The following is a 13723-nucleotide window of genomic DNA, read 5'->3' on the forward strand; positions in this document are numbered from 1 at the left end:
GGTATCTGCACATGTTCATGTGGTGGCCTCTGCACCAATTGGTGGCCACCATTTGGTAATTGCATGCAGCCTGCTGTGTGGTAATTGCAGTACTCACTGTCATAGCAACCCAATGCTATAAATTTCTAAGTCAGGTAGGCATAGCCCTTTCAGCTTTCCAAAGTGGGGACCATGCTTGTTTGCTGTGGACACCGTTGTTTAAGTCAGAAGGTTGGTATACTTCTTATATCTGAAGCTAGGGGTGTAGTCAGTGATTTGAATGTTGTACTGAATGTTGCCACTTCCAGTACACAGTTGTCAGTGTAGAATTGTACTTACCCCTACAAATGCTAACACAAGATACATGGGAGTATGTAGTTTCTTTTCTACTTATACAATTAACTGCCATACATAAGTAGTTATTGAGATGTATTCATTTGGCACATAAACTGTTTGTGAACTGCTGTACTGTGAATATTAATGTACTCACTTCTGCACAGTTTGTGCTTTTTTATTGTTGACAGCATAGGATGCTCAAGAAAACTGGACAATTCCAGTACTGACTACCTACATCCTTGGTGGACCCTGAACACACAGGTATATTGTACATTTGGGTGGGGATTGTCCTGCTATGATACTGTGTGGGGGTTGTAAAGTGATGCTGTAACATTATTTACTGCTAGAATGGCTGGTTCTCTTATCACAGTCATGTAATGCAATTCCACAACAACTGCTGGTATTGTTCCATAGAACAGGTTTTGTGTTATGGCATTCCTATTTTTCCTTTACATTCACTCATTCTGATGCATGATATATCTATTTCAGCAACAACCTGCTGTATATCTACTGTGGCTTAGTGGTACTTCATGGAGTCTAGTGGGTCCAAGGTCTGGGGTTCGATACTGACAGAGGTGTTTTATTTTGCTGCTGAGCAGAACAAGGGCCCTCACATGCAGGGTGACTAAGGCACTTTTAAGCAGTTGTAAGTGGGTTTGCGCGGGTTTGCGTGAAGCTTAGCAATACTTAGCTAAGCGCACACAAGCGCACACTTGCGCAAACCCGCTAACTACTGCTTAAGAGTGCTTACTCCCGCTAACCCCCATGCTCATTTCTTTGAAAGAAAAGAAAATGGGGAGATAGGAAAGTGGTGAAAAAGGGGCACAAAGAGGGAAAGACAGTAGGGAAAACAGCTGGGGATGTGCAGGACGAGTGTAGAGAAGGTCCATAGCTCCCCATTTCTTTAACAGCAACCACTGTGCATATGCAAGAAATTTGGAGGGAAATATGAAACCTTCCACCCCTGAGAGAGGGGCGAGGACAACAAAGTATGTTGTACTGCCAATTAAATATCAGTTTATGTGTCCAGCAGACATGTATGCGAAATGGACAGCTATGTATGGGGAGTAATTTTTTTTTGGAAGCAGATTGCCCTTTTTTTTTTTTTTTTCAGGTGAGTGGAATGTGGGGTAGGGGAAGTAGGTATATTTGGGGAGGTAGGTTGGGGAGGTAAAAAGACAAGACAAACAAGATGCATATAGGGGCGGAATATGACACATGTGGTGGGTAAACACTATTGACGGGGAAGGATGCTTGGAAATCGCAAGCCCATGAGCCCACAGATGGCAACAGTGGAACTGAGATCCCCACCTATGGGCAGTCACCACTGCACCTTCACAGCCCAAAGGTTGGCTGTGCTGCGGGCTACGTAGGAGGGGCAGGCTCACCCATGAGTCACGCCACTCGTGCCTCAAGCTGGCGTAGAGGATCAGCGACTGAACGCTCGATCTCCCTATGCACCACAGCCCGGACCATTCGGAGGGTGATAGGTGACCCTCCTCCAGCCATGCTTGCATGGGGTGATGAGTCCCATCCCCTGCAGTGCTTCCACCTGAAGGTGGCACAGGGCCAACGGAGGAGGAGGAGGTCCTGGGCTGGGCACTGGACCTGCTGGTGCCAGGTGCCATCACCAGCTGAAGTGGGACAGGTGGGTCTGCTGGGACCGGCCTTCGTATACATTCTATGTTTAGGAGGATTTAATGACAATATGGGTTGGTAACAGCCAACAGCATTCCAAATTAGTTGTAACAGTATGCAGTAGTATTCCCATTAACCCAACACACCAGAGTTCCAACAGTTGAACAGCAAGCATAACACATGCATATATAGAACAACAGTGGACATTTCAACAGCATGCATGATTGATTGGTGGCAACAGGCCACCAAGATTGTGGTATTTGAACAGGGCACATGCATCAAAGTAAATGCAGATATTTATAAACCAATAGAACATATGTCCCAACAAATGTTTTGAGATTAGACATACCCATTGAGGTGTGGAATTGCATTGTTTATGCACATACAGTAGGGTGTAAAAAGATACCTCCATTAACAAATTATATGTACTTATAGTTTACACTACATTCCTATTAACTGCAGGTATATATCACCTACATATATTATTACACTAGGCAATGTCTGTTAAATTGTGTAACGGGTTTTGCTAATTCTTTATATACCTGACCTGTATCTGACATACAAACTGTCCAGGATGCAGATGTTACTGCTACGCATTTATATATTTTATTTATATTTATATATCTGCATATCTGGATGTATTCAGGTGACATTATCAGTTATATTTTAACAGCCCCCTACATTTCTAGCAGCACACTGACATTTCTGGCAAACACAATAACAAGCTACTCATGTGCCAGATTAACCTATACATGTTGGCCATGAACCAACAGTTGAGGACTGTATATATGCTTAACAGCTACTGGCACTCCCTTCATCCAATTTATATGGGCCTACCCAAGTGTGGGTTGACAGCGCTTAATACAACAGTACTATTTCTATAATGCAAGAGTACAACAACATATCGAAGAAAGTGACATGGACACACTCCAGGAATTATACCTTTATTAATTACATTACACACTTTTCTAGAGGCTCTCTCATTTATTTGATATTACAGTGCATGCAGAAGACTTATTCAAGATGTATTATACCTTTATTAATGGGTTACAACACTCTTTTTCAGGCTCTCTCACTTATTTTACATAACAGTACATGCAGAGAAGTTATTCAAGACTTATTATACCTTTATTATTGGGCTACAACACTTTTTCAGGCTCTCTCACTTATTTTACATAACAGTACATGCAGAGAAGTTATTCAAGGCTTATTATACCTTTATTATTGGGCTACAACACTTTTTCAGGCTCTCTCACTTATTTTATATAACAACACATGCAGAATAATTAGTAACCTGCCTGGTGGTGCAGCCTTAGCAGCCTATCTGCACAGGCTTGCTGATTCACAGCACGGACACCTGCAGCTGTGAAGTAAATGAAGTGATATTGAGACATATACCTATCCATAATATAGACTACAATAGCAATTCTTACATATTTCATTCCATGGATACCTACTCAGTAGTGGGGCATTTTCCATCCCATGGGTCTCCTGTATCCACTGGTTCAGTTGATCCTCCTTGCGTCTCTTCAGGTCTGAGTAGTGGTGTCTGACCTGCTCACCAGTCCAAGGGATGTGTGTGGCACTGGTGAGATCATGTGCTAGACAGTTCCAGGCTTCCGCTTTGTATTCAGTGCCCTGGAACTGGCCCTGCAGGAGTCTGTCATCATGATTATGGACGAGGAGCCAAACCATTACTTTTGACTCCTCAATGCCCCACCGTTGCGCTCGAAATCAAGAGCCTTCGCCAACACTGGCCATGCTGCCTGCAGATGGGAACTACAACCAGTTATGGCAAATATTCCCGCCTATGGGGCTTAAATATGCCTCATTTCCCGCACTTATTTGTGATTGGACGGTTTTGAAAAATATCAGCTGAAAGCACACCTGCTTAGCACTGGGTAAACTTTCATTAATATGTATGCGTGTGTTGACAGTGCATGCATATCAAAAGCTGTCATGGCTTAGTGGTTCAGTACTGTGATTATGGTGCACACTAACCCAGGTTCGAGGCCTGTCATTGCTTTTTATTTTACTACTGGCAAGACCGGCTAGGAGGTGTGGCTGTGTTTAGCCGACTTTTCTCAACTTTGCCCAATGTTGCTCGACATTGCCCGACGTTGCGCTAATTAGTGCGGTGTGCAGTTACGCGCAAACATGTTCTGTTTGCGCTAGTTGGCACGATGCGCAGCTCCGCGCAAAGCCATTGCGCTAGTTAAAGCAGTGCTAAGCTATGAGCAATTATACTTAAATATGCTTAATACTGGTAAACATTGCTTAGCAGTGCTTCACATTGCTTAAGATACGTTACTTATGCATTCATCAGTATGCATGACCATTTCACCTTCTTATATATATAAAATATTGTTCACTACTACATAGGCCATTTCAATGCTTTTTACTAAAATTTAAAAGATAAATGTCAGGAATTATTTTATATACAGATTTCCTACAGAAAATAGAAAGGGCAGTGGTGGGACTCTAACCAGGAATGCCTCCTCTTTGTGAGAAGGCTCTACCACTACACTATTGCTATTTGGCTTAATTTGCATATACGTTTCTTATTATCCTCTTCGATGTCTAAACTGCTAACTGTATCTAAGCAATGGGCAAACCCGCGCAAATACGGGCAGCTATATCGGGAATAATAAAAAAAATAAAAGTTTTACATTTTTTAATTGTACAGGGGTTTAGAATGTGGGGGAGTGTAGTGTTGGGTATGTACACATTTGAGCGGACTTGCTCATGCCAGTTGACATTTGCCGATTGAGGGACTTGCAGGGGCGTGGATTTTTGGACTGCTCCGCAGTCCGACACGCCCCCTGCACTCATGCATACTTCATGTTAGCCTTAGAGTTGAGTCAGCATGCCCTCATGAATATGCATGGCACACTGACGTCTTACTCTTAGGCTGCAGTTTCCGTGTAAGACTTATTTAGTCTTACACGGAGGATTCGTGAATCCCGGGGACTGTCTTTGCAATGACTGGATTTTACAGTGATTGGAGAGGTAAATATCCCAAATTATAGACTGATTTCAAATATTACCCTTATAAACACTTACAAACAAATGCAGTTGGGTATTTATGTAGTCTGGAGTCTGGTTGCGGTAATACGTGGGTACCTTAATGAAAAAAAGAGAAGGAAAGAAAATGTTTCCTTTTTTTATGAAGCATCCTTATATATTTACAGATGTAACTTGTAATGGAATATATAAAGGGATGCTTAATAGATTTGATGATAGTAAAAATGAGTCTAAGTGTCAAATGGCTGTCATGTATTTTACATATCTCAAGAGATTGATGACTAGAATGTTAATGACTTGAGCTTAGTTAAAGAGAATGTGAAAAGATACAAAAAAGAGTACACCAGATGTATTCCATTTCTATCTATGCATTTCACTGACGATGGTGTTTCCTTAGTGAAAAAAAATGCCCAAAAAAATGGAAGGGAAAAAAATCACGTCATCGGGCACATTCATGCATGTTTCTATCACAGATTAATTAGGCTTGTTTTTAAATATTTAAGGAAAGGCATGTTCATTGGTAGACATTATTACATCAATGCTGATCTAAAAGATGCCTCAGTAGCTGTATTACTCACAGCATTTATGTGAAACATTAAAAGATTAAACATACTTATAATGTTACTCATTGCTTTTACAGACTGCTGTATTGTATATGGTTCAGTTTCAGTGTAGAATTAACTGATTATTTCATTGGGGAAGGCTAAAGTAGTTTGCATATTTTTGGAAGCATACACTTAAGAAGACATATGAACTCCACTCGTGTTGGCCATGCTTGTACATTATTTTACAAGAAAACAGACAAAGGTATATATTCTTATAACTTTATGCAAAATTAAGTGTGATGGAGACCGACACTTATTTTGAAATGCTGCTCAGGTCAACACTAAAAGTAACTGTAATTATATGCAATCATTAGCTACTCTGCTATGAAGCCCTTGGGCTATGAATATTTTGCTGTAATGAACTGAAAGACTGTCTGCATGAAAATGATTAAGTGATATACTGCTTAATGTTGTGAATCTTTTATAGTTTCTAGGGTAATTGGTAGTGAAGCGGACAGTACCTGGTCTTAAAATACTTATATAAATATCTGGGAATGTTTATTCTAAAAAGATAACATTTATATTATTATTTACATGGCAATGTGAAGACTTCAAAGACTCAAATTAAAGTCTAATACCATACCACAAAAAGACCACCGAACTATTCATTAAAGCATAATAAATAACAGACAATGGAAATAAGGGGTGAAGGGCCATGTTCCAGTACCTCGGACTAAAGGTCATAACAAAGATGTAAAGTTCTTATAACTTTTTCTTTGATACAAGTGTATATTATAAACAAATGCCAAAAACTATAAAACAGAAACACAGCAAATATTTATATTGATATCATATATGTAAAGTGCTTGAAAGAAGACCCCTCTTTTTTTTTCTCATAAAGAACCAGATTGTAGTGATGTATGGGTGCCACTTAAACAAATATAAACAATATACTCTAACATTTCTTTGTAAACCTATTATAGCTAGAGAAGTTATAGTAGTGTTCTTGAATTTAGATATTTATAACTCTTGATGTACTAGATTTTCATAACAATTATTGTCATAAAGGCTTCCACATGTGCGGAAGTCACTAGTATTTATGTTGACAGAGTTACATTAATATTTAAAGCATATAATGAATGCATACTTCTCTGAGGAAGTTATTTTTCCATAAAAATGGCAAAGGAAATAACATCAACAAAAATATCTTCTAGTCTAAGCACAATATATTTTAAAATTTACCAACTAGAAACAATGTGTTTGGAAACATTCTGACTCTGGATTAAGATGTACATAAAGCAATTTAAGCAAACTATCTAACTTATTCATATTTACATATTTATGAGTTGTATATTTCTAAGCACTTAAGAACTTCTTTAGGCTCACAACATTCCTGAATAAACGATAAGAATTGGTATACTGATATTGCTTAATATATAAATGGTATTAGTTTGTACATGGTTATAATATATGCCTGAACACATTTGAAGTAGAGTGCATGTATTCCGATTATTGCTTTGTTTTTACTGTTTTAGAAATTTATTTGTATATAATGAGGTTTCGACTAGTCTAAAGACATATGTCAATCTTGAAGTTACTTAGAATAAAGTAACATAATCAAGTACAAAGGAAACTAGAACAACAACTGACGAAATTTTGGATTAAATATTTCTTTTGAGTAGAAATGCTCATATAAAACTTTAACTTTAACTTTGAAGTAACCCGAGATTTGTTCCATTACTAATTATAGATAATGGCAGTTAAAATTGCATGGCAGTCGAAACTTTAAATACTTTATTTCCATCAATTATTTGAAACTATACGAAATAAGAAATAACAGAATATTGTTTTAAGTTAAAGGTTTGGAAACTTCCACACAAATATTTTTTAACTATATTTTTGATTAAAAATTAATACTAATGTAATCTCCTACTATGAGTAAGAGGTCTTCAAGACACTAAACTTGGAGCCCAGACTCACCTGCTTTTATCAGTATTGTTAGTAAACGATGGTTAATCTGACTGGATATCTTTGTTCTGTTAGATTAGGAATGATACTCATTCCATGTCAGTTAAAGGGTTTGTAGAAGATTAATCACTTTTTAAGAATTATTTTCTTTTTCAGGCTTCAACTTAATTTTAAATTAAATTCTTTAATGGGAATCAACAATCTGTCATTAAAATATTAACTTTTCATGAAGGTTGTACAAAATTTAAATAAAATAAATACTTATTACTATATTATTCTAATATCGTTAGCCAATGAATAAATACAATGGACTTAACTTTTCTTTCTTTAAATGTTAATAGTTTAAATAACCCAAGGAAAAGATTCAATTTACTAAAGTACCTAAAATTAAATAAAGCACAAGTAGTCTTTATACAAGAAACCAACTTAAAAACAAATGATAGCCTTATTTGGAACCCAAATTAATATTTTAAATTATCTAATTGTTCACACATCAAAAAAGCTGGAGGGGTCTTAACACTATGGAAGAAAAACATCATTTGTCCTCAAGTAATTTATAATTATGACGATAAGGAAGGCATTTTATCAATTATAATAATAAAATTTAGTAATAGACTCTGGACATTGGTTAATGCTTATTTGTTCCCTGGAATTGGAGTAAAAACAATAAAAAAACTTAGAACTTATCACTAAAAATACTAAGGGTAGTTTAATTCTAGGAGGAGATTTTAACTGTCTATTTAATGATTCAGAAACTTCTAACAAAAGACTTTTCCATACCAAAATTTTTAAAAAATGTATATATAACTCAAAATTATATGATTTGTTTTATCTCAAAAATGACAATTCATTAGAATTTTCTCACTGTGAGTTTAGACATAACACTCAGACTAGAATTGATAGAATTTTATATCTCAAGATCTAAAAACAAAAATATCATATTTTACAATAACCCCGTGTCCTTTATCTGATCATAATGCACTTATTTATAATATTCAGACTTTAAGAAATTGATATGTACTAAAAGAATCCCAGCTTATATTACTAAATTAAAACAGTTTAAACATTGGTTAGATTCAGAAATAAAATATTTCCCAGACATAAATCTAACCAGTAAGGTAAATATGGTAATTATCTGGGATTCTCTGAAAGCATATTTATATGGCAAAATCATAACATGGTTTAATAATAAACCAAAGGAATGGGAGTCTGAATTATCTAACATACAAAAACAAATAAAAATAATTAACAATGATAACTCGAAAACTTTGTCAGATAAGAAAAAAAATTGAATCTTTAAATAAAAAATATAATGACATCCTAACTCACAAAACTAATTTGGCTTTAGAAAAAACTAAAACTAAATTATTTTTCTATGTCTCCAAAACATATGCACAATCTAGCAATAAGAGTAAAGAGACAATCCACTGAAAATAATATTGTGAGTGTGGTTCGTGATGGGAGAAGTTAAAAAAAAAAAGTCTCAGATATAAGTGATATTTTGGATGCTTCCAAATATTTTTCGGAATGATACAAAAATAAAGAATTTCAACATAGAACTTCGGAATATGACTTAGACTTTTCCAAATTAAAAAGCTACCAGAAAAATGAATTAATGATATCCAGAAACAAATTTCACTAAAGGAAATTACTGAAAACTTTAAAGAAAGCAAAAATAACAAAGCTCCAGGTATAGACGGTATTATTAATAAAATATATAAATTACTACCATCCTCTGCTATATCAGTCTTACACAAAGCTTTGAATGAATCATACATACAAGGTACAATTCCACCTTCATGGAGGTATTCATTAATTACCCCTATATTAAAAGAAAATAAACATTCTAATCTCTGTAGTTCATATAGACCAATATCTCTGATTAATAAGTTTATAAAATATTAATGTCTATTCTAGTTAATAGATTTAAAAAAAATCACTAACACATCTCATCACTGAAAATCAAACAGGCTTTATTAAAATAGACATACTCAAGATAACATTCAAAGAATACTAATTACCATAGATGTCTTAAATAGAGATAATCAAAAAGCTCTTATAATCACTCTTGATATTGAAAAAGCCTTTCTTTTTAAAATTCTTGAATCATATAAATTTCCTATCCAATTCATTACTTTTATAAAAAATATTTATAATAATAATCTAGCTTATGTAAAATTAGAACCATTTATGTCTGAATATATTGAAATAAATAAAGGCACCAAACAAGGATGTCCCTAATTCTATTCACACTAGCAATAGAACCTTTCTCAATGGCAATCCAATTTAATAATAAAATTAAAGGAATTAATATATATAATCAATTTGATTCTAAGATAATGTTATTTGCAGATGATATCTTACTTACTTTAAGAAACTCAGTGGAATCCCTACAAGAATTAGACTTATTAGTTAAAACATTTTGCTGTATTTCAGGATTAAAAAATTGTATTTCTAAATCTAATCACTTACTACTAAATAAAATAAATCTCAATGATACCAATAAATCAACTATAAATTAAATAATTGGGACAACAAGTATCCTCTTTAAAATATTTAGGGATTGTTTTATGTGAGAACATTGATTTAACCTTAAATATGAACTATTGACTGCCACGGTGGTACAGCGGTTGCATTGTTGCCTCACAGCAAGAGGTTCTCCCGTTCAATTCTCAGCCTTCTGTGTGGAGTCTGCATGTCCTCCCCATGGTCGCGTGGCATCTGATGAATGGGTGTGCCTTCGCTGAAGGTTGGGCATTGGGCTGGCAACTCAGCACCATGAAAATCTACTGCCAATCATTAGTGGACCGGAGTTCCGCTGTGGCGACCCCTTACTGGGAAAAGCCAAAAAGACAAACAACAACAGAGAAATTGAATAAATTACACTTAAAATTTGAAGATAGTCTACAACTAATTAAAATTATATTATTACCAAAAATAAATTACATTGCATTATCTTTTCCCATATTACTCAGTAAATGTCTTCTAAGAGAAATAAATAAAATACTCTTAAAATTTTTATGGTACCTAAAAAAAAAATAGAATAGCTTTATCAAATCATATTAGACCCTGAGAGCTAGCATGAATACATTTTCCAGATTTAGAATCATATATCAAAGCCTCTAACCTTAAAACAATCTTAAATTGGATAGATCCAAAGTTTTCTTCAGCTTGGAAGTCTGTACAAACTACTATTATTCTAAATGAAAATAAATTAATAAAAAACTTACAACTTAATGAACAAAACAACAAACCTTGGTATGCACTTTGTGTTAATTTACAATATAACATTATTAAACCCACAAATCTAAATTATATAAACTATATCTACAACACTTTTAGAAATTTTATCAGCAACAATATCGATATTAAACTATGGTTCCACTTATTATTCCCTTTTAAAATTACAAGGATTTTTTAAAATAATATAAATACAGATACTCTTAATACTTGAGAAATGCAACATTTTACGTGTTGGTACCAATGTACAATGAACTTAGTCACCCAAGATGCACAAAATTTAATTGAAACATTTAATTTATCAGAATCAGATTGGTTAGCTCTTAATAGCTTAATTCTATTTACTCAAGCTTTATTTAGAACAATAGAGAATTATTCCTTTAAATCATTGCCTAAATTTATATTTATTATACATGAAATACTATATAGAGAACTTAATTGGAAGAATTTAATCTCAAAACTTTATAAAATCATTATTATTTATAAAACTACTCATAACCAGAAATTTTGGAATTTTATTACTAAAGATCATACATTGTCCCTAACTCTGGAGAATAAAACTAATCTTCTGCATTCCATTAAATTAACATCCAATGTACAAGTCTGGAGGATTTTTTTCCTGGAAATTATTGCATAGAGCTTTCTATACTCCTAATAAAATTGCTAAATTTAATCTTTCTAAAAAAATAATATGTTGGAGATGTTCCCTAAAATGTAGCACTGATTGGTCTCATATATTTTATGAATGCTCCCTAATTAAGAAATTCTGGAATGAAATTGTAAAATTTGTTCAAGTTATTTTTGCTGATTTCTTCATATTATCAAAATCTTTAATAATTTTGAATGTAAATTAATCTATTACAATGAACAACAAGAATAAATATTTACTCTGGACAATGTTGGCAGTAGCCAAAATGTATTACAATAAGATGGAAATCACCCTTCACTCCAACTATTGAAGATTTTATAACTTTATTGGAAGAAGTAGCTCTTTTGGAAATAAAAACCAAAGAACTAAGACTTTTTTTCCCAGAAAATGGACTAATAATCCTTGGGAGAAAGTCCTCTCCCTTATTATGACAATGAATTCAGATGTACTATCATCTATTTAATTAAATTGGAAACAAGAAACACTGGAAATGGTATAACCTTATTATATGTTTATATTATGTTGTTATTCCCCTATCTTTTGAATTTGAGGCCTTTGAAAAATTGTACATAGTTTACCAATATTTGCTATTTAAATTGTAAATTTTTTGTTGTCTTGTTGGAAATCTCAGTAAAAAAGTTTGAACAAAAAAAGTGCGAGGCAGCAAATCTTGAGCATTTAAAATTAAGAAAACAAGAACAATCTTCCATTTTTCAAAAAAATCAGATCCAAATATAGGCAGACAACTGTTGAAAAAGCACATTAGAAAAAAAAGGGTGACATTTACTCTTAAGCAGAATTGTAAATAAGTGGAGTTTACCGATTTAAAGTGCAAAATATTGAAAAGCTTCCTTTTAGTGCTTAGAATTATAACTAGTTGAACCACCACTGCTGCCTTCTATGTTATCAAGCAGTAACAATTTTTATCTGTTTAAATGTGGAGGGAAAAGGGTGATCAAGCAAAACACACACAAAAAAAATACAGACCTAGTACAGAATTCAGTTACCTGGTTTTCAAACCTTCTCAACACCATAATTTTTTTGTCCAGCAGTCAGATGATCCTCTACGAAGTTGACCAATGTGTAGAAACTATAAAAATCTCAGAGGAAAAGATTTAAGCTTGTTCTTCATCTTTTGAGGAGTCTCCATTTTCTGTCTTCTGCCTTTTTTGTTTCACCTTCCTCCTCATCCTCTGTAGGTCGTTTTCCAGACTGCTCACTGTATTCTTCCTCCTCCTGTTGAAACAAATGACTCACACGCTGCATAGCTCATGCCCCTGTCTGCACGACATGAAGTCTGAGGCTCCATCCTTCCCTGAGCACCCCCCACTTTAAAACACATGCGGTTTCATTTTCCCCCTCATCCTCCCACTGATCTCTGCTTCTTCCAGCCCCCAACCTCCACAAAACACCCAAGACCCACATGACCATGAAAGCAGATATCTCCGCAGCTGCTGGCAACCGCAAATCCCAAAATTGACTCTTTCTGCAAGCCAGCAACCAATCATACCAGTCAGCACTCATCAGTGGGCCATCACCCACCAGTCGAAAGGAAGAAGGAAAATAAATCCACACGGCCCCTCTGTACATCACTCATACAAGCCGTAAGACACTTGACATGAGCAAATGGATTCATGGTGTGATGTTGCAGGGTGACCTTTTCTACTAGAGTGGATTGAGGCATGTACACCCTCACAATTTTTCTTCTCCAACCACAACACTATAATGCACATGCGCAACAGCACCCACCACGGAACCCGCAGCCCACGGAAAAAAAAACAACATTGTCCTCCTCACTTTCCCTCATCCTGACCAGTGTTATCTACTTGATGAGAGTGGAAGAAAAAGCCAGTCCACCTTTAACAATCAACTCCAGCTGGACCTATGTACCTCATCACTCGCAAGTGTTCCCATATAGAATTCATGTTTAAAGAAAAAGGCAAGTACTAAAACATAGCAAAGCACTGACCACCAAAGCAAGACAGAGGCCATTATCATCACTTAGCCGCCAAAAGCATGTCAACACCCTCATAGCCTTTTGAAGTAAAACAAATAATGCCTAGATGACTATCCACATTCTACCCATCCAACATAACAGCCAAACACACCTGACTTATCCATGAAAAAAACATGGGAAACCACACAGTGGAGAAACAATGGGACAAAGGTTCAAAATAACAATATTGGAAGCATACCAAGTTAATAGAAAAACAGGTTTGCCATAGTGGGCAATGTCTGATCGGTATGTAGTCTGGGCCTACAAGTATGTCATTAATTTTTAAATTCTATCTCCAAAGATGTGCCGCTACCTACCAGAAAACTGATGTCTTTTTTTTTTTTTTTA

Source organism: Protopterus annectens, chromosome 9.part0 (assembly GCF_019279795.1).
Source record: "Protopterus annectens isolate FY-2018-M chromosome 9.part0, PAN1.0, whole genome shotgun sequence".
Lineage (NCBI taxonomy): Eukaryota > Metazoa > Chordata > Ceratodontiformes > Protopteridae > Protopterus > Protopterus annectens.